Here is a 22,505-nt window from a genome sequence, read left to right as displayed (position 1 = left end):
ACAGGCTTTGCAAATACTGGAGAAACAGTGTATTTAATGAGCTGACCAGGCAATAGACTATCCAATGCTCGGTTACCTCACCGGCCCAGAACCTATAACCACTGTCACACCTGTCACACTGCCTGCATCTCTCTGCTTACCAACCAGCTCTTGCTTCCTGAAGAATTTAGGTATTTAGATCCACTTCTGACTCTCACTTTCCTTGCCACTCTGCTTATTGAGCAGTGAGCACATACCTGCTCTGGTTCCAAGCTGCTAGATCTAGATTGCGGGGCAATGAACAGACCCTAAGCCTTCATCATTGTCCTCCAGCCTTCTATATCTCTCTACAGCCTCAGACTTTCCAACTTCCCCTAAGGCCCAAATAATTCACTTTCCAGGACTCCAACTTCAGGGACCAATCCCTCTCTCATCCTCACTTTGATTCTCCTTGGTCCTATCAACCCAGTTAAGCACTCAAATCACCTGGGAGAACTTTAATTTTGGCCTTGGGTGCCTCCTTAGGCCAGTTAAATCAGAAAACCTGGGGCTAAGTCTGGAGGTCCAATCTAGGCCCTTTAAAGCTCTCAGGTGATTTTATTTTTTTAAAGATTTTTATTTATTTATTCATGAGAGACACAGAAAGAAAGGCAGAGACATAGGCAGAGGGAAAAGCAGGCTGCCCACGGGAAACACAATGCGGGACTTGATCCTGCAACTCCGGGATCAAGCCCTGAGCCAAAGGCAGATGCTCAACCACTGAGCCACTCAGGCATCCCTCTCAGGTGATTTTAATATGCAACTAGGTTAGTAGTTATACCTTCATTTTATTATAGAAGTTTCTCAGCAAGGGAGCTACTGGCATTTGGGGCATAACAATTTTTCTTTGTGCAGTTCCGACTCAAGTATTGTAGAATGTCACTAGAGCATACTAGTTACGGTGACAACCAAAAATGCACCAAACATCTCCAAATACTCCCATTTGGGAGGGAGTCTTAACTTCCTTCTCTTTCTTTTTTGCAACCCTTCACTGCAAAAGTGAAAACTCTTCCTGCCCCAAGCCTCAGTTCCGGGGTGACCAATTGTCGTAGTTTGCTCAGGATGAAAGTGTTTCCCAGGACATGAGACTTTCAGTGCTGAAACTAGAAAAATTAAAACTAGCTGAACTGTGTGCTTAATAACCCTAGATTTTCTTCTGTCACTGCCCGTAAAGGATACCCATTTCTTTTTCTTCCCTTCTCAACCCCAACCTCCCTCTATTCAAAGGTTATACCGGGAGCAACCTTGAAGAGGTTGCTGACACAAACCACGCCACCTGAGTTTCCCCCCAGAATCTGCAGTTGGAACTGGATCCTGGTCTCAATTTGGCTGGTGCTCTAAAAAATAAAAATAAAAAATAATAATAATTAAATTTGGGGATTATTGGTAGCCATTTTCTTTTTTATATGTTTTTAAAAGATTTTATTTATTTGAGAGAGCGACAGCACAAGCAGGAGGAGTGGCAGAGGGAGAAGCAGGCTCCCTGCTGAGCCTGGAGACCAACCACGTGGGGCTCAATCCCAGGACCCTGAGATCATGACCTGAGCCAAAGGCAGATACTTAACTGACTGAGCCACCCAGGTGCCCCAATTGGTAGCCATTTTCTACCAAGATAACTACTGTGGGCTGGGGGGAGAATGGGCAGTGCTGAGAGTCTGTAGCAATAGAGGAAACACACCCAGAAAGAGCAGAGGGGAGGTAAGTTTCTACCTCCCCTCTGACTTCCCCACAGCGCTCAAGTAATGTTCAAACTTGATACTACACCAGCATCCATCACCAGAGAGTTCCTAAGAACACAGACTGATGTGTTTGTATTACTATATTGAAACCCTAATGCCCAATCTGATGGTAGTAGGATGTGGGACCCTTGGGAGGTGCTTAGGTCATGAGGGTGGAACTCTCATGAGTAGGGTTATGCTCTTATAAAAGAGACCGCAGAGCTCTCTAGTCTTTTCTTCCATGGGAAGACACAATGAGAAGTCTGTGACCCAGAAGAGAATCCTCATCTGACCATCCTGGCACCCTGCTTTCAGACTTCCAGGCTCCAGAACTATGGGAAATAAAATTCTCTTGTCTGTAATGCTGTCCAGTCTGAAGTATTTTGTTATAGCAGCTCAAACAGACTGAAATGGTGTCTTCTGAAGCACATTTTTAGTTTTGATGAAATCCAATTTATCTATTTGTGGTTGTAACTCATGCTTTTGGTGTCATATCTAGGAATCTTTTGACAAATCCAAGATCATGATTTACCCTCACATTTTCTTTTAAGGCTTTTATAGTTTTATATTTTATATCCATTTTGAGTTCTTTTTTTTTTTTTTAGTTAGTTTTTATATATGGTGTGAGAACTCCATTCTTTTGCTTGTGAATAACTAGTTTTTGCAACATTTCTTGAAAAGTTTATTCTTTTTCCATTTAAATGGTCTCGCACCCTTGTTGAAAATCAGTTGACCATAGATGGATGGTTTATTCTTATGCCAATATCACACTATGTTGATTGCCATCATTTTATTGTAAATTTATTTTAAAGATAGATTTATTTATTTATTTATTTATTTATTTATTTATTTATTTGAGAGAAAGAGAGAAAGCACGAGTGGGGGAGGGACAGAGAGAGAAGCAGACTTCCCTCTGAGCAGAGAACCCAAGACTCAGGTCTCCACCTCAAGACACTGGGATCAGGATCCAAGCCGAAGGCAGATGCTTAACTGACTGAGCCACCCAGGCGCCCCACTTTATTGTAAATTTTGAAACCGATATATGTGATCCTTCTGTTACTTCTTTTTTTCAAGACTGTTTTGGCTATTCTGTGTCCCTCACTATTCGATATAAATTTTAGAATCATCTTGTTAATTTCTATAAAGAAGTTAGCTGAGACTCTGATAGAGATTATACTGAATCAGTAGATCAGTTTGGAAATATTGCCATCTTAAAAATTTATGTATATATATATTCTGCACCACAATAGAATCATGTTCATTTTACTATTAAGATAATGATTTTCTTCAAGATAAACCTTTACTATATGATCCAGCAATTTTATTTCTGGGTATATATCCAAAAGAACTGAAGGCAGGAACCTGAAAATTTATTTGTACACCTATGTTAACAGCAGCATTATTCATAATAGCCAAGAGGTAAAAGCAATCCAAATGGTCATTAACAGATGAATGGATAAACAAAATGTGGGATATATATATATACAATGGAATATCATTCTGCCTTAAAAAAGAATGAAATTCTGACATATGCTATAATATGGATGAACCTCATAGACATTAAGCTGAATGAATTAATTCAGTCACAAAAGATGAATACTTATGATCCACTTATATGCCTAGGATATTCAAATTCATAAAAACAGAAAATAGAATTGTGGTTGCCTGTAGCTGAGTAGAATGGAAAGTTGTTGTTTAATGGACATAAGAGTTTCAGCTCTGCAAGATGAAGAGATTCTAGAGATTGATTGCACAATAATATGAGTACATTTAACAGTACTATTCAGTACACTTAAAAAATGGTTAAGATGGTAAATTTTATGTAATACATTTTTTAACCACAATGAAAAGATAATTTAGAAACTTTATTTTATTTTTAAGATTTTATTTATTTATTCATGAGAGACACAGAAAGAGAGGCAGAGACACAGGCAGAGGGAGAAGCGGGCTTCATGCAGAGAGCCCAATGTGGGATTCGATCCTGGGACTCCAGGATCATGCCCTGGGCCAAAGGCAGGCGCCAAACTGCTGAGCCACCCAGGGATCCCCTAATTTAGAAATTTTTAAAAAACTGAAAGAAGGCCTTTTGATTTGATCAAAGGAAGCAATTAGTGTCTAGATTTAGCTCGTGCTAAAAACACTTCTTTGGTTTAATTTATGGAGATGTTTATACAGTCAACTTCTAATTATCCTGTCAGAACTTCTCTGCCCCAAGAATCATCCTAATTCCCAGGCCAACAATAAACAGAAACTGAACCAAAAGGATAGACTGTATGACTCTCACTGTGTTTCTGTTATGCCAAGTGGGCATTTCTGGGTCACCTCCTATTATGTCCCAGGATTTAAGATGCAATCTAATATGCCACTCCACATATGTTAGTTAAGGATTAGGCTTTATTAGATAAGGGGAATTCTTTAAAAAAAATTTTTTTTTTGATAAGGGGAATTCTCATAAGGCTGGGTCAATAAGCAAAAAGGAAGCAGGGGTCCTTCATCCTTCTATTATCCTACAGAGAGGTGTGCTGGGCTCAGGGTACACTGCTGGATCCACAGAATAAGTCTGTTCTGGTGAAGAGAACTGTTTCTCTATTCTACCTTGTTATCACAGCACTGATGAATCAGGAAGGAGTGAGTTGACAAATAACTGACCAAACAAAATACTAGCTTTTGGAGCATTCGATATAACTTTCCCCAGGTTCACATAACCCATGTTCAAGGCTCAGTGCAATATCTTGCCCCTGCAGTATCTCCCCTTAGTAACAGGTTCACCATATCCTGAATGTCTAGATATGTCACAGAGGGAAATACATGACAAAGGAAGATCAATCCGAATTTTTAACAAAGAAAGGGCCAGCAGCAACAGATTTTCCCACAAAGAAGAAACCACGATGAAGCTATTTCCCAAACAGCCCAAAACTTCCCCCAGAAACAACTGCCCACCCAATTTTTTTGGCAAATCTCCACCCTTGTCCCAAATATAAATAAGTGCAAACACCTGTCTAGGCTTACTACATGCCAGGAACTGATCCAAACATCTTATATATGTATTAACTCATTTCATCATCGCTCCAACCCTATGAGGTAAGCGCTATATTTATGCCCATTTTGTTGGTTAAATTTTTTTGAGTATAGTTGATGCACAATGTTACATTAGTTTAAGGTGTACAACATCCTGGTTTGACAAGTTTATACATTATGCTAGGCTCACCACAAACTTAGCTACCATCTGTCACTATTACACTATTACAATTTTATTGACTATATTCTTTATGCTGTACCTTTATGCCCATTTTATATATGAGGAAAATAAAGCATATAAAAGTAAATGAACTTGCTTATTGCCTCAAAGTTGTGCTTCTGATCACCATACTAAACCAGAGTCAAGACATTGGGCTAAGCTCTGCAAGGGTCTTAAGCATCCATCATCCTGGGACCTGGGCAGCCTTAGGGAGAGGCACACCAATGAATGTGGTGGGAAATGGGACATATCCTGGAAGAGAGCAATGTGGTATGGGAGAAATTGGAGAACGTTGGTGAATATAGAAGATTAAAATAAATTTTAGGGAGTACAATTGAGAGGGAGCTTTCAGGTGAAAAAATACTGACATGACAAAGGTGAAACAGCAGACTATTGTAAAGTTCTTTGGATAATTTTGAAATAGCTTCATTGCGGTATGATTGACAAACAATAAATTACACATGTTTAAAGTGTATAATTTGACAATTTTTGACATATGCATACACCTGTGAAAACACTGCCATAGTCAAGATAATGAAAATAAACATCATCACCAACAGTTTCCTTGTGACCTTTTATAAATCCTCTTTCTCTGCTCCTTCCTCCAAACTCTCCCTCTGGTCACCCATGATCTGATTTCTTTAGATTATTTGGTCTGGTTTCTTTCACTTTGTATAATTATTTGAGATTCATCATGTTATTGTGTATCACGGTTTTTGTCTCTGATAGGAGACATATCTACAATAGGTAAAGAATTCTTATAACTCACTAATAAAAGACAAATAACTCAATTAAAAAATGAGCAAAGCATCTGAACAGACATTTCTCCAGAGAAGATATACAAATGCACATGGAAAGAGGCTCAATAACAATAGTTATCAAGGAAATGCAAATCAAAACCGTAGTGAGATACTACTTTATATCCATTAGGATGGCTATAATGGAAAAGTCGGGGCCCCTGGGTGGCTCAGTTCATTAGGCATCATACTCTTGATCTTGGTTCAGGCCTCAATCTCAAGGTAGTGAGTTCAAATCCTGTGCAGGGCTCCACACTGGGTATGCAGCCTACTTAAAAAAAAAAAAAAAAAAAAAGGAAAGAAAAAGTCAGATAATAACAAGTTTTGGAGAGTATATAGAGAAATTATAACCCACAAGTATCTACTGGTAGGAATGTAAAATGGTGCAACCACTTTGGAAAACAGTCTTGTGATTTCTCAAAAAATTTGCTGTTTGACCCAACAATTCCACTCCTAGGAATTTACCCAAGAGAAGTAAAAACATATATAATCACAACTTCTACATGAATGTTTATAGAAGCAGTATTCACAATAGCCAATATGTGGAAACAACCCAAATGCCCTTCATTTGATGAATGGATAAACAAAATGTGGTATAGCCCATATGGCTGAATATTACTCAGCCATAAAAAAGAACAAAGTAATGATACATGCTACAGCATGGGTAAATCTTGACATTACACTAAGTGAAAGAAGCCAGACATATGCAAAAAAACACATATTTCATGATTCCATTTTATTTATTTATTTATAATATGTATTCTTTAATTTGACAGAGAGAGAGAGCACAAGCAGGAGTGGCCTGCAGAAGGAGAAAGAGACTCCCTAATGAGCAGGGAGCCCAATGCAGGCTGGATCCCAGGACCCTGGGATCATGACCTGAACCAGAGGCAAGGAGGCAGAGGTTTAGCTGAGCCACCCAGGTGCCCTGTGTGATTCCATTTTAATATGAAATGTTCAGAATTGGCAAATGTATAGAGATAGGAAGTAGATTAGTGGTTGCCTGAGGGTGAGACCTGGGGGGAAATTGAAGGCAATTGCTAAAAAGAATAGTTTTTGTAATGTGATGAAAGTGTTCTCAAATTGACTGTGGTGATGGTTGTGCAATTTGGAATATACCAAAAACCACTGACTGGTATACTTTAAGTGGGTGGATTTTATTGTAAGTAAGTTATATCCCACTTAGTCTGTTAAAAAAATCACTTCTTTCTATTGATGAGTAGTACTCCATTGTGTGAATATACTTCAGTTTGTTTATCCATTTACCTGTTGATAGATATTTGGTTTGTTTCCAGTTTTTGGCTACTAAAAATAAAGTTGTCATGAACATTCATATGCAAATCTTTGTTTGGAATATGCTTTTTCTTCTCCTAGGTAAATACACAGATGTGGAATGGCTGGATCATATGGTAGGTGTATGTAACTTTTTAAGAGATTACCAAATGGCTTTCTACTGTGGTTGTGCTTTCACATTTCCCCTAACATTTGTGAGTTCTGGAGTTTTGGTTCTCCCATTTCCTTGCCAACTCTTGGTAGGATCAGTCTTTTATTTTTTATTTTTTTAGATTTTATTTATTTATTTCAGCGAGAGTGAGAGAGAGCAAGAGTGAGTGGGGAGAAAGGAGAGAGAGAATCCCAAGCAAGCTCCATGCCCAGTATGGAACTCAATGAGGCTTGGATCCCATGACATCAAGATCACGACCTGATCCAAAATCAAGAGTCAGACACTTAGCCAACCGAGCCACCCAGGTGCCCTGTATGATCCTTCTTCTTTTCACCCTCCCTCCCATATAATGTTTTTTTAATCAGTCACCCTAATAGGTATATAGCAATATCCCATTGTGATTTTAGTTGGCATTTCCTTAATGACTAATGTTGTTTTAGCATCATCTCATGTGCTAATCATCCATATATTTTCTTCTTTTTTAAAAATATTTTTTTATTTTTAAGTAATTTCTACACACAACTGGGGCTCAAACTCACAACCCTGAGATCAAGAGCCACATGCACTACTGACTGAGCCAGCCGGGCACCCCTCATCCATATATTTTCTTTGGTGAAATGTCTGTTCATCTCCTTTGTCCACTTTAAAAAAATTGATTTGTCTGTTTCATTGTTGAGTTTTCAAAGTTCTTCATATACTCTAGACACAAGTTCTCTATCAGATATGTGTTTTGCAAGTAGTTTTTCCCAGTCTGTGATTTGTCTTTTCATTCTTCTCACAGTGTCTTTTCAAAAACAGAAAGGTTTGTATGTGTGTTTATTTTTAGAATAGAAGTTTTAATTTTAAGAAAGTCCAATTTACCAAAGTTTTCTTTTATAGATTGTGCCATATCTACAAAATCTTTGTTTAATCGGAGGTCATAAAGATTTTCTCCTATATTGTCTTCTAGTGGTTTTATAGTTTCAGATTTTACATTTAGGTCTATGACCTATTTTGACTTAACTTTTTGTGTATAGTATGAAGTATGGATTGAAGTTCACTTTTTTCATATGAATATCCAATTGTTCCAGCCTTACTCATTGGAGCAATTATCCTTTTTCCATCAAATTGCCTTTAAATCTTTTTCAAGCATCAATTTTTGTCATTATATACATTTTTTTTTCTCTATTTGCTTCCATAGTCTATCTTAAGGTCGACTGCACATACTCTTCATTACTATTGTTTTATAAGAAGTTTATTTATTTTTTTAAGAAGTCTTGAAATCCAGTAATGTTAGCTCTCCAACTTTGTTATTCTCTTTCAAAGTTGTTTTGGCTGTTTTAGATCTTTTTCATTTTCTTTCTTTTTTTTTTTTTTTTTTTTTGGTTATTTATTCATGAGAGACACAGAGAGAGAGAGAGGCAGAGACATAGGCAGAGGGAGAAGCAGGCTTCCTGCAAGGAGCCCGATGTGGGACTTGATCCTGGATTCTGGGATCACGCCCTGAGCCAAAGGCAGACACTCAACTGCTGAGCCACCCAGGCTTCCCAAGATCTTATTCATTTTCAAATGAATTTTAGTTTGTCAATTTCTACATTTTTTTTCCTATGGAGAAGAGACAGAAATAGAGCTTGTTAATGAAAAATACAAGGGTCTGAGGTCAGTCTCTTAGGTTCAGAACCCAACTTTCTCTTCACAGCTGTTTGACTTTGGGCAAGTTACCTAACTTCTCTCCAATTCCACTTCTCATTCATAAAGCTGAGATCATAACATCAGCAATATCATGGAGCTGTAATGGGGCTTAAGTGAAACAATGCGTATAATGCTGAGGAACTGGAAATACAATGGGCAGACCGTATATGACAATAGAACTCTGTGGCAGCCTCTGCAACAACTAGTCTAGGAAGCCAAGTCACAACCTCTGTAGCAATTGGCCCAGAACAGTCAGGACTTGACCAAGTCAATGAGTGCCAACTTCTGTAATTTTTGCCCTGGCTTCCAGCTCAGACCAAGCAGAGAAAGCCAAATACGCTTCCCAAACCAATCATATAAGATACCCCATCTCTACCTCCAGCTTTTCCATGCCAAGAATCTCCCATCAGGGCACATTTGAAGCCTTCTCTTTCCTCACCATAAAGCTTTTCCACTCCCCTGCCTGCCTTTGAATCTCTACTAAATGCAAATGATGGTGGCTGACTTCCTGGCTATGGCAAAGCTTTGAGTAATAAATAGCTTTGGTTTCTTCTCATTTGGGTGATCCTCATTTGTTTCCACAGCACTAACACTGTGTTTTTGGAGTATAATGGGTGCCCAATAAATTTTACACACAATGGCAAAATTGTTTTGTCAAATGAAAATTTACACAAAATCCCAAAATATAAAATAGATAAAAGTGGCTCTCAATAATTTATTTTATCTAAGTCAGTCAGTACAAACAATGAGACCTTTGTGATGATCTTAGTAACATGAAAATGAGATAATGAGTGACAGTTGTAAACACAGTTTTTTAAAAAACCCTGATCCACGGGTGCCTGGGTAGCTCAGTCGGTTAAGTGACTGACTTTTGGTTTAGGCTCAGGTCATGATTTTAGGATTGTGAGACTGAGCCTCCTCCCCACTGTGGAGGTCCGTGCTGGGTGTGGCACCTGCTTAAGATGCTCTCTCTCCCTCTCCCTCTGCTTCTCCCCTCAAATTCTTTCCCTCTCTTAAAAAAAAATCCTGGGGTGCCTGGGTGGCTTAGTCAGTTAAGCATCTGCCTTTGGTTCAGGTCATGATCCCAAAGTCCTAGGATGGAGGCCCATCTCCACTCCCTGCTCAGCAGGGAGCCTACTTGTCCCTCTCCCTCTGACCTTCCCCCCAGCTCATGCTTTCTCTCTCAAATAAATAAAATCTTTTTTTAAAGACCCTGATTCATACAATAAAAGCATCAAATACCAACAGTATTTTTTTTCTTTTAAGCAGATCACCTTACAATCAAATATTTGCAGAACCCCCAAAAACACCTCTTCAAAACTCTAGGGCTCTGGAGATAGTGGAAGTGTGAAGTCAGCGTTCAGGGTCTTGATTAAAGTGTTTGGGTGCTTTCAACCATCTGGGTAACATAGAGCAAGTTACTTGACCTTTGTCTGAGTTTGGTTTATTCCCCTGCACATTGAGGAAGCCGAACTAAGCTGGAACTCAAAATTTAGAGTGCATCACCACCAGTGTGTAGTAAAGGGGACTATGGTACGTGTGCCTATTTAAAAATGCAAGTTTCTGTCCTCCTAGTGGTTCTATCTCATTAAGTCTACGGTGGCCACCTGGAATCTACACTTTAACCAAGCACCCAGATGATTTGGATGCTTGTGATCCATGTCACAACTGGAGAGACCCAGGGAGTAATTCATCTCTTAGGTCCCCTCTGGCTCTGCCCCGTGTTGTTCAGGTAGAGTTGGTGAAGTCTCAGAGATGGAACAAGGGGAGAGGAAAAATGGAAGGGAAAATCACTCAACAGTCAGAGAAAATGTTGATGGGGAACGTTTTAAAAAGTCTATTGTAGGGGCACCTGGGTGGCTCAGTGGTTGAGCATCTATCTGCCTTTGGCTCAGATGGTGATGCTGGGGTCCTGGGATTGAGTCCCGTGTCAGGCTCCTCATGGGAAGCCTGCTTCTCCTTCTCCCTCTGCCTATGTCTTTGCCTCTCTCTATGTTTCTCTCATAAACAAATTTTTAAAAATTTAAATATTTTTCAAAAGGGAATCAATATTCCCTTTTTGAAAGCTCCCCGCGACCCCGGTCCAGAGATATTTGGATTCTTGGCGTTAATCTTCGAGGCCTTGTGAAGACAATGCACATTTTATTCTCCACTAGCCCACAGAACAAAGCACTCCCAAACTTCCCAACCCTAATGCCCCAGATGTGAATACACCAGAGATGAATGGCGCCGTGCAAAATCCCTGCCTGCCCTCCCGCTCCACGGTTTCCCCATGGATCACTTGGGGTAGCAGAGACAGAGGAGCATTTGGACAGGCTGGGGTCTGGCTCTCAGAACAAGATTAAACTCTAGGCCACTCCTCAGCATCTCAGAACCCAATCCACTCAATCCCGCAGTGGACACCTCAGCTCAGCGTGGCCATACCGCCCTCTTGCGGCAGAAAGCGGGACTCCGCCCGGCGAGGAGAAGAAACTCCAGAGGTGGAAACAGCTCACAAAGATCCAAAGTTCTCCTGTTGCAAGGCTGGGTAAGAGAAGAAAAGTAAGGTATCACCAGAGACACACTCTCCACTGTCTCTTTCTACTTTACCTTTCCTTTCTGCCTCCCCAAACCTGTCATCCCACTTACCTTTGTCCTCTATTAATAACTTTTTTGTATGCCTTACAGGGTGTTTTCACAAACATCCTCTCATGTGATCCATTCTCACTCCCTTTTCACATCACTTCTCTTCCCCTTAGAGAATGAGAAGGAAAAACTGAAAGAAAGAAAAAAAACTTATGTAAACACCTTTCTTGTATTTTGCATAGGGTAGCCCTGACACATCCCTATTTTGGGGTTACAGGGCCTTGGAGCTATGTTCATGACCTTGACCCCTGTAGGAGCCCATTAGCTTTGTTCTGCTTTGTGGTCACCAACAAAGTCTTAAACTTGCCAGGGCTTGATACCTAGGAAGAAAGAAAGCAAAGCATGCGATTCAAGCATCACAGGCCCAGATAAACAGTTATTCTTTTGTTTAACTTTTTAAAAATTAATCATTTATAATAAGAATAGAAAAATGCATAGGCCATAAATGGACAGTTCAGTTCCTTTGAACAAGTTGAGCATACTGTGTAACCTGCATCCAGATCAAGAATCAGAATATTTCCAACACTCCCTAATACTCTTCTTATAACCCCATCCAATCCCAACTCACCCCCAAGGTAACTGCTATTCTGCTTATTTAACACCAAGGATTAATTTTGTCTACTTTTGGATTTTATATAAACAGAATCAAACAATAAGTACTCATGTCTATGACCTTTGCTAAGCATTGTGAAATTAATCTGTGTGCTTGTACATGGCTCATCTTCATTGCTGTGGTACACCATTGTAGAAAGATACCACAATTTGTCCTTTTATTAGTGGTAGACACTTAGGGTATTTCCAGTTTGGGGCTATTATAAGAATGTTTCTATGAGCATTCTTGTACATAGCTTTTAGGAAATATATATACACCTTTCGATTGGCTTTATAACTGGGAGTGGAATGGCTGGGTCATAGGATTGCTTTCATTGATAATGCCAAACATTTCCATGGTGTTATACTAATTTACACTCCCATCAGCAATGTGTGAGTTTCCATAGCTTCGTATTCTTGACAACATTGAGATATTGTTTTTCATTTTAGTCATCCTGGTGGGTGGGTAATGATATTATTACCTTGTAGTTTCCATTTACATTTCCATGAAGACTAATGAAGTCAAGCACCTTTTCAAGAGCTTGTCAGCCATTTGGTTTGGATATCTTCTTTTGTCAAGTGCCTAGCTAAAGCTTTAAGGCAAACAACTTAAAGCTCACATTACTCCACCAGGAATGATAAGAGCATTGTTAAGTATTTGATTTAATCCCAAATAAGCATGTTCTATTCATAGCTACACTGAGAAATATTCCTTATACAAGTACTTACATGATGTCATTTGGTTAATACAAGTACTCTGAGAAGTAAAAGGCAGAGGTTATGCTTGTTTTACAGAAGAGGAAGCCACCTCTGGGAAATTGTAATATGCCCCAAATAAGTGGCAAAACCAAGATCTTTCAGCAAGATTTGGCTGTTTCCTGACTATATGTTGGTATCACTACAGTGGTTCTTAACCTATTTAATCTCCCCATCTTTCATAACAAATATTTTGTATCACCCACTCTTTACTACAATGGGATTAAATCTATAGGTTATTTCAAAAGATAATATGTTGCCCATACAGTATAAAGGAGAAATAAAAGAGCTGTTATTTATGACAAATAATTACTATAATTACAAATAAAATAATAATTAATGCCCAGGACAACATTATAATCAATATAATGAAGTAATTGATGCTTATTCCTAAAAGCAGACTCACTTTAAATGCAAATAGCCACAAATAAGACCAATACAAGTGGTCATACTGACAACACTGACATCACTGTTCCTGAAGTGATTTTCCAAACTGGTGAACAAATTTAGGTAAAACTCTGAATGGAAAAAAAGTACAATCATCCTTAATTTGTAGTTTATTCCTGAGAGAATCATATTTCTAAACCATGTAAAAAATATTTTGTGTTTATATACAGAAAGGAGTTAAGTTTTAGGCCCAGATAATTTTGGACAGTTTTCCACCTACATGAATATCTGGGGATCCATTTAAAAATTGCACTGGAGGCAGGACAATTCTTCATTTCGGGGATTATCATTCTTGTTACAGGACAACTTAGCAGCCTTGGCTCATGCCCTGCACATGGAAATAGTGTTCTCTGCTATCATCATGACAACCTTAACCCGTTGGGGCAATATTGTTCCTACTGAGAACACCACATTACCCACTTTCTATAGCAAAGTCCCTGCCTGAAATCTGGAAGGAGATAAAAAAAAGCTGGGCTGTGGATGGGAAAAGACCTGGGTTTAGCCCTTAGTTAAACTTGCTCTGTGAGACCTTGAGCAAGTCGCTTAACATCTCTGAGCTCAGTGTCTCCAGTTATGAGGTTGGCTGCTTCTTCTTCTTCTTCTTCTTCTTCTTCTTCTTCTTCTTCTTCTTCTTCTTCCTTTTTTAAGTTTTTATTTATTTATTAATGAGAGACACAGAGAGAATGGCAGAGACATAGGCAGAGGGAGAAGCAGGCTCCTTGCAGGGAGCCTGATGTTGACTCAATCTCAGGATCCCGAGATCATGACCTGAGCTGAAGGCAGACACTCAACCACTGAGCCACCCAGGCATCCTGAGGCTGACTTCTGTATCCTGGAGCAGCAGCAGCACTGTTGCTATGTTTCTCTGCATCTGTTGTATGGAGAGAGCCTCTATGCCTGGCACTCCTAGTCTACCTCCACCCTGCCCTGTCCCATGTTGGCAGCACTCTCCAAGGTTGACCAGTTACTCCTACACATAGTGCTTTTGATAGCCTCAGTCCATGTTGATAAATATGTTCAGCAGTAGATCATCTAGGAGATATTAGCATGAACTCTCAGAAAAGTATCAAAACATATATCTATTGGGGGCACCTGGGTGGCTCAGTAGGTTAAGCATCTGCCTTAGGCTCAGGTCATGATCTCAGAGTCCTGAGATCAAGCCCCGCATCTGGGCTCCCTGATCAGTAGGGAGTGTGTTTCTCCTCCCCTCCTCCCCTGCTTGCTCTCTCTCTCTCTCTCTCTCTGTCAAGTAAATAAATAAAATCTTTTTTAAAAAATACATATCTACTGCCTTGGTAGAATATATTCCTTCAGGCCTTTCAATAGAAAAAATACACTATTTGACATGTTCCCAAGTCTGAATGAATTACCACATTATAGCCCAGAGCTTGGTAAATATAACACCTTCCCACTGGAATCCCAACTGCACGCCTTGCTAACACATGTCTTTTTAAAATTGGTGATAATTGACTGCCTGAAAAATAGAAATAAAATTAGTAAGATCACAGTAGATTCAAAAGTATTAATAGAGCCTAAATTCAAAGGCACAGGGTTGCAGAATGTGAACATAACATGATCATATATAAACTATACTATAGTATTTTTAATTAATAACATGAACTTATAGAAATATAAAATTAACACGTGTCAAAGATTTTATTCAATTCATTAATTAATGAAGGAACCAATAAGATGTTAAAAGCAATTCAGATGAGAATTTTACACTGAACAATGTATTTTTACAGTTCTTTGAACAGAAACCATTTGTAGTACTATGGACAAGAAGGATTTGTATGGCTATCAATTTCCCACAATTTAATTTCTATCCCTACAAGTGGTAAAACAACCTGGTATCAGTTTCCTATTGCTTCTGTAACAAATTAGCACAAACTTAGTAGATTAAAACAACACACACTTATTATTTTACAGTTAGATGGAGTATCTTACAGTTGTAGGTCAGAAGTCTAAAATGGGTTTCACTTGGCAAAACTCAAGATGTCCTCACAGCTGTGTTCCTTCTGGAGGCTCTAGGGGAGAAGCATTTCTTTTCTTTTTCCGCATTTTAGAGGCCAGTCCCATTCCTTGGCACACAGTCACCTCTTTCCATCTTCAAAGTCAATACCTATTAATGGTCAGTTGAGACTTTTTCACTCTGCAGCACCCCAGATTCTTGATTCCATTGTCATACCTCCTCTGACTCTCACTTCCTACCTCCCTCTTTCACTTAAACGGATCCTTATGATTATATTAGGCCTATCTGGATAATCCAGGATAATCTCTCATCCCTAGATCTACCAGTGGTGCAAAGACTCCTCTAGAATCAGATAATCCCCAAAGAGTCTGAGAAACTACATCCTGCAGTCCCCTGAAAGGACACCAATAATCTCTTTTGCATTTTTTCTAGTCTCAGCCAATTCTTCCTGATGATGCCAAGGCTTATAACAAGGGTGACTGTGCAAAACACAAGGTCAGGCAGCCCTGGGACCACAGTCTCTGAGCAAGGAAACAGCTACCCCTTTAAGTGGGCCATGGTCACTGTCCCTGCCCAACCAACTCGGTTTGTTTCCTTTGGCCTCTGCTAGCATTTGAGTTTTCCCAACCTGGTTACTGATTGATCAGATTCCCTTTCCTCCACCTTGGAGGGGTGGGAACAGAGCAGAAACATTTAGTCCATAAACTGGGCTAAATGAGACAGTAAGGGAAAATAGACATATGGTAGGGCACAGGCAAAGCCAAGCCATATGATTTTATGTTGACCTGGCATTGTCCTGGGGCTGGGGCAGGGAGTGAGGACAAAAGAGAGTGGAGGAGGTATCTCTTCACATTGCCCTCTTCCTCCCCTCCGTTTGGCTTTCATGGAATAAAGGGGAGCCAAGAGTTCCCTGTCACAAGTCCAAGTCGGCTTCAGCCTATTAACTAAATGGCCACAGAGCTATGGGAAGTAGCTGGCCACTCTTGATCAATACAACAATTTTCAAACTGCTCCTGCTCAAAGTCCCATTTAACGCTAAATTTTCACATGACTTAGTTTCTCATCTTATTTCTCCTAAGCAAATCCTCTTAAATAGATGGCAATTACCAAGACATAATGAGGAGCTACCTGACAGAGGCCAGAAGGTCAAAGTCAAAGTAACTCATTCCTTCCCTGAGCAAACACTGCTTATGCCTCTGCTGAATGCAAGGCACCAGATCAGGCTCTGAAGGAGGTATAAACACATCCTGCCTTCAAGGAGTTGCAGTCTAAGGGCAGGGGTGAAGTTGCATGTCCAAAAGCAAAGAAGGAGAAAAGAGTTCCAGACTAATGGGATAGCAGGAGAGAAAAACACAAAGATGAGGACACAAAGGATATGTTCTTGGCTGAGAATTTCAGAGAGAAAGAAGTTCAAGGTATTAGCTCAAGCTGAGGACAAATGGCACAATGTCATCCAGATGAGACTGGAGAAGGGAAGGAGGACCAGATTAATATATGTGCACCTTCAATCTTGAGTTGAGTCCTTTGTTCACTAGGTATTTACTTAGCACTCTCTATGCACCCAATACTGAGTCAAGCACTGCTAACACAAACAAAAATGAATAAAAAATGGATCTACCTTCAATAAGCCAGTCTAGGGATGTGCAAATAAATGCTTTCAGCGGTGTGAAATGAGTGCAGAAAGAGATGTGCTTGAGTGCTGAGCCAGAGACTCATGGAGTCTGCTCACAGGAACAGAGGAGAGGAAGGAGGGCCACAGGAAAGTTTTGCAAAGGAGCCCTATAATTAGTAATTTTGCCTGGGTAGCAAGTAGAAGACAAGAGAAATTATGGAATGACCACTCATAGTCTACACTGAGGGTCTGTGATTATAGACACTCCAAAGGCACAAAACTCGTCATGTCCAGTCTGCTTGGGTCCTTGATGGCTTGATTCCCATTGCATCAAGACATTCTGAAGCTAAATTTAAACGCTGCACCAATTCACTTCTCTTCTGCTCCATTCACTTGCCTCCTGCATTATATGCCTTAGACTGGTTTTTCTCTGCCCTGCAGCTCTGCAATTTAGCCCAGGATTTGGTTTCTCCCGGCTTTTGACCTTGGACTCACTGTCTGGCTGCAGCTCTTTAAATTGCTGATCCTATGAAAGGCCTTCAGGGGTCACAACGACTGCCTTTACCAGTTACTAAGTAACTAACTCACAAACTCTGAGATTCCCAGTCAGGCGAGAAGGAAGAGCTTACAAGCACTTTCCATTCGCTCTGCTTGGCTAACTTGCCATTGTAAAGAAAGTTTCTCCTTCCAGAGGTGAATTCCAGCCTTTACAGCCAGTAGAGCCAGCAGTTTTGAGCCTGCTAGTGTCATTACCATCCTCTCCCAATGCTGGCCAAATCCACAGTGTCTTCTCCCCACCCTCCTCGCTATGCCAAAGACCTTGCAATTTCATGGCATCCTACTGTGGATGCATAATTTTTTGACCCTCCAAGTCACATATTTTTTGCACAATGAAAATCATAAAATGATTTCTGTGTTCCTGTCCTACTGGGAGTCTCTGAAAGGGCTTGTGCCCCTCATGTAGCCAGAAAGAGCACAGAATCCACTCTGCTAGATTCCTCATGAGACCATTTAAAATAAAAAAAGACCCTGGCAGGCATTGGCCAATGGCCACTTTGGCTAAGGAAGGGGTTAGGAAATTTCATGGAATTCTGCTTCCGGCTCCAGATTTGACCTATGAGCAAATTTCCAGGAAGTATTGAACATAACAGTTCTATTAACCAGCTTGGATGCTAAAGGATGGTAGCATCCTTTGGATGCTTTACAGAAATGGTAGCCCTGAGGTTGTGACAGAAAAGTAGGCTGGCTCACTGTCTGCACTTCCCCACTAGTCTGGCCAACTCCAGAACCTGGCTGGGGCCTGTTCACAGCAAGGAGCTGTGTGTGCGTGACAGTAGAGGTAAGTGTTGCTTGTGATATTGGTGGGGCTTGCTGTATGCTCCTCCCTAAATAACCTCTTGGTTCCAATCCCATTAATACCTTCCTCTTTTTCTTCATGCATCACTATTTATCTGTAGGAATTTATCCATGATTCCAGCCACAAGTTTCTAGGTAGTGAGCCACTTTAACAAACAGGGCCAGTACATCTAGACCTGTGGTCTTGGTGAATGTCAAGACCTGATGTGCTCTACTGGGGATGAGAGGTACAAAAGGGGTTTGTTCCTGTGAGACCCCATGACAGCTGGTCATGGAACTTATGAAGCCACTGACATTTTTATCACCCATTTGTCATAATGATGCCAGCACCTACCTGTTTCAAGATATCAAGGAGGTGCCCTGAGACCTCAGCTGGCAGTCCCTCCTTGGCTACCTGCTGCTATTCTTTTCTTTTCTTTTTTTTTTTTTAAAGATTTTATTTATTTATTCATGATAGTCATCAGAGAGAGAGAGAGAGAGAGGCAGAGACACAGGCAGAGGGAGAAGCAGGCTCCATGCACCGGGAGCCCGACGTGGGATTCGATCCCGGGTCTCCAGGATCGCGCCCTGGGCCAAAGGCAGGCGCCAAACCGCTGCGCCACCCAGGGATCCCTATTCTTTTCTTTTTAAATAACTTCTTTTTTAAGATTTTATTTATTCTCAAGAGACACAAGAGAGAGGCAGAGACATAGGCAGAGGGAGAAGTAGGCTCCCTGTGGGGAGTTCCATCCCAGGACCCCGGAATCATGACCTGAGTTGAAGGCAGATGCTCAACCCCTGAACCACCCAGGTGACCCTACCTGCTGCTCTTCAAGCCTCATAGTTAGGTGCACAACCACCTCCACCCCCACTCCCCATCCCTCCAGTCTCATTCCACTTCCTGAAACCTGCTTTCATCTGACTCATCCCACCACTGGGCAAAGCCATGAGGAATAAATAACTCACGGACAGTGACTGTGTCGTCACCCTTATGCCTACTGGGCTCGTATTTATATAAAATGTCCAGCACAAGGGAGAGCAGTGAGCAGACTTTTTATAAACAGTATTTATTTCCATGATCATTATGCTGTGATGATTCCTAAATATAGTTTTAAAATTCCAGGATCATCTTTCTTCTAATTGTCAGTTGAGCATTCCTCCTTTAATGTCTCGCCATGACTTCAAGTTCAATATGATTAAAACTGAGCACATTCCCTCCAAATCAGGGTTTTCCTTCCTTCTTCTCTCTCTTACCATTCTCTCAATCTTTGGGATTAGAAAACCTGAGAGTCCTCCCTTCAAATCCTCACTAACAATCGTCTCTCCTATTTTATCAGTTACCTGATACTTCAGATTCTTTTCAAATTCTTCCCTAACCCAGCAGTTCTTGGCCCTGGTTGTACATTAGAATTATTAGATGAACAGTCTTAAAATACAGACATGGGTCATATCTGGGGCCACCTCCCCCATGCAGTTGTGCAGATCATTCAATGCACAAGGGTGAGTGGGTGGTCAATCCAGTTCATGTTCGGCTTGTTAAGCCATTGGCCCTGGCATGGAGCTACATCTGATGGCAGAAAGGGAAGCCTTTTGAACTCACACAAAGGCACTGTATGGACCAAGAAAGCCCTTTGAACTCACACAAAGGCATTGCAGAGACCAAGAAGGCCCTGGCCATCCTTCTGAAATTCTGATTCAGCCAACCCGGGATCTATATTTAAAATAATTCCCATGAAATAGAAAAACTTTACCCCTACATAGCTGCATTCCTTTCTCTCTCTTCTTCACCTTATTATTGTTAGACATATGACTTCTATGTGTGTTACAGACCCAACAATACATTCTTATAATTATTATTTTTAAAGAAGCTTGGGGAACACCAGGGTGGCACAGTGGTTGAGCGTCTGCCTTCGGCTCAGGGCATGATCCCCGAATCACGGGATCAGGTCCCACAGTGGGCTCCTTGCGTGGAGCCTGCTTCTCCCTCTGCCTATGTCTCTGCCTGTCTTTCTCTCTGTCTGTCATGAATGAATAAAAAAAATAAAGTCTTTTTTTTTTTTTAAAAAAAAGGAGATTGAGAAGGAGAACAAGTATGTATTGACAGGGGATCCCTGGATGGCTCTGCAGTTTAGCGCCTGCCATCAGCCCAGGGTGTGATCTTGGAGTCCCAGGATGGAGTCCCATAGCAGGCTCCCTGCATGGAACCTACTTCTCCCTCTGCCTGTGTCTCTGCCTCTCTCTCTGTGTCTGTCATGAATAAATAAAACCTTTTTTTTTTTTTATGAATAAATAAAATCTTTAAAAAAAGTATGTATTGACAGGGTTTGTTATATTAACCTTCTAATTTACCCTTCCCGTTTCTCTTTGTTTCCTATGGATTTGAATTACCATCTGGTGTCATGTCCTTAAATTCAGCAAAGCTTTGCTCCCACCTGCCTCCTTTGTCAAATAGATTACATTTTTTTTTCATGGTATAGGTCCAACGGTCTACTTTCATGCATCTTCCTTTATGTCATTGCTTTTTTAGAAAAAAAATATATAACTCAATATCAAAATTCACCCTTTTGATGCCTGACTCTTGATGACTAATGCTTGTTGGTCACTTGTCTGTCTTCTGTCTAATCAGAGCCCTTGCCCATTTTTAAAACTGGATTATTAATCTTTTGACTGGGGAGTTGTAGGAGTTCTTTAAATATTTTATGTGCAAGTCCTCTATGAGATGTGATTTGACAATACTTCCTCTCATTCTGTACACTGTTTTTTCACTTTCTTGATGGTACCTTTAAAGAACAAAAGGTTTAAATTTATCTATTCTTAATATAATAAATTTATCTAGTTGTGTTTTGTTGTTGTTGTTTTGTTTTTTGTTTTTAGAGAGGGACAGAGGGAGAAGGAGAGAAAGAATCTTAAGCAGGCTTCATGTCCAGTGCAGAGCCTGATGTGGGATCTCACAACTTTGAAATCATGACCTGAGCTGAAATCAGGAATCAGAGGCTTAACCACCTGAGCCACCTAGGCATCCCTAAATTTATCTAGTTTTGATAATTTTATCTATTTTTTTCTTGTTGCTTATGCTTCTAGTGTCATATTTAAGAAATTATTGGCTAGTCCAAGCTCATGAAAATTTACTCCTATGTTTTCTTATAAAAGTTTCATAATTTTCGCTCTTATATTTAGGTCTTTGATCCATTTTGAGTTAATTTTTGTATATGGTGTGAGGGGTCCAATTTTTGCATGTAGATATATAATTGTCTCAACACTGCTTGTTGAAAAGACAATTTTTTCTTCATTGAATGGTCTTAGCACTTGTGCTCATCTCCTAGTACTGCTATAACCAATTATCACTGAGTGGCTTTAAACAATAGACATTTTTCAGGACACCTAGGTGGCTCAGCAGTTGAGCATCTGCCTTTGGCTCGGGTCATGATCCCAGAGTCCTGGGATCAAGTCCCACATCAGGGTCCCCACGAGGAGCCTGCATCTCCCACTGCCTGTGTCTCTGCCTCTCTCTGTGTCTTTCATGAATGAATGAATGAATAAATAAATAAATAAATAAATTTTAAAAATAAATAAACAATAGACATTTTTCTCATATAGTTCAGATGACCAGATATCAAACATCAAGATATCAGCAGAGTTGATTCCTCCAGAGGCTTTCAAGGGAAAACCATCCCATTCCTCTCTCCTAACTTCTGGTGGCTACTGGCAATCCTTAGCGTTCTTTGGCTTATAGATGCATCACTCCAATCTCTGCCTCCATAATCACATTACTGTCTCCCCGTGTATCCATGTTTCTATGTGTCCTTTCTTCTTCTTATAAGGACACTAATCATTGGATTTAGGACCCATCCCAATCCAGTATGATATCATCTTAACTAATTTCATCTTCAAAGGTTCTATTTCCAAATAAAACCACATTCTAAGGCTTTTGGTGGACATGAATTTTTGAAGGGACACTATTCAATCTAGGACAGTCCACCCTCTGGTCATCCAATCTCATATCCATCCCATGTGCAAAATACATTCATTCCATCCCAAGATCTCCAAAAGTCTTAACCCATCCAGCATCAACTCTAAGTCCCAAATGTCATCTAAATATCAACTCAAAAAGTCACACTCATCATCTAAATTATCTAAACAAATGAGTGAGACTCTGAATATGGTCCTCTCTGGGGCACAATTCCTCTCAGTCCACAAATCTGTAAAACCTAGAAAATAAGCTATCTGCTTCCAAAATGCAATGGTGCCACAGGCATGGAAGAGTATTTTCTTTCTGAAAGG

The 22,505-nt window shown here is 40.2% G+C and overlaps 1 long non-coding RNA gene across 2 annotated transcripts in view; it reads right to left on the bottom strand.

The window, feature by feature from the left end:
- Nucleotides 1–2,997: 2,997 nt before the first annotated feature.
- LOC118350643 (uncharacterized) overlaps nt 2,998–22,505 on the bottom strand; it is a 44,141-nt gene continuing 24,633 nt past the window's right edge. The window contains exons 2-4 of one of the 2 annotated variants that reach the window (XR_004804848.2): nt 11,515–11,641; nt 11,290–11,409; nt 2,998–6,039 (exon numbers count right to left, since the gene is read on the bottom strand). This is a non-coding gene — a long non-coding RNA (uncharacterized LOC118350643). Of the gene's footprint in view, nt 6,040–11,008; nt 11,410–11,514; nt 11,642–22,505 lie in introns of those variants that run through there. The other variant, XR_004804846.2, reaches the window with a different exon arrangement.

The sequence above is a fragment of the Canis lupus genome, chromosome 14 (assembly GCF_003254725.2).
Source record: "Canis lupus dingo isolate Sandy chromosome 14, ASM325472v2, whole genome shotgun sequence".
In the NCBI taxonomy this organism is placed as follows: domain Eukaryota; kingdom Metazoa; phylum Chordata; class Mammalia; order Carnivora; family Canidae; genus Canis; species Canis lupus.
The sequence above is the reverse complement of the archived record's forward strand: the minus strand, read 5'-3'. Positions and strand labels throughout refer to the sequence as shown.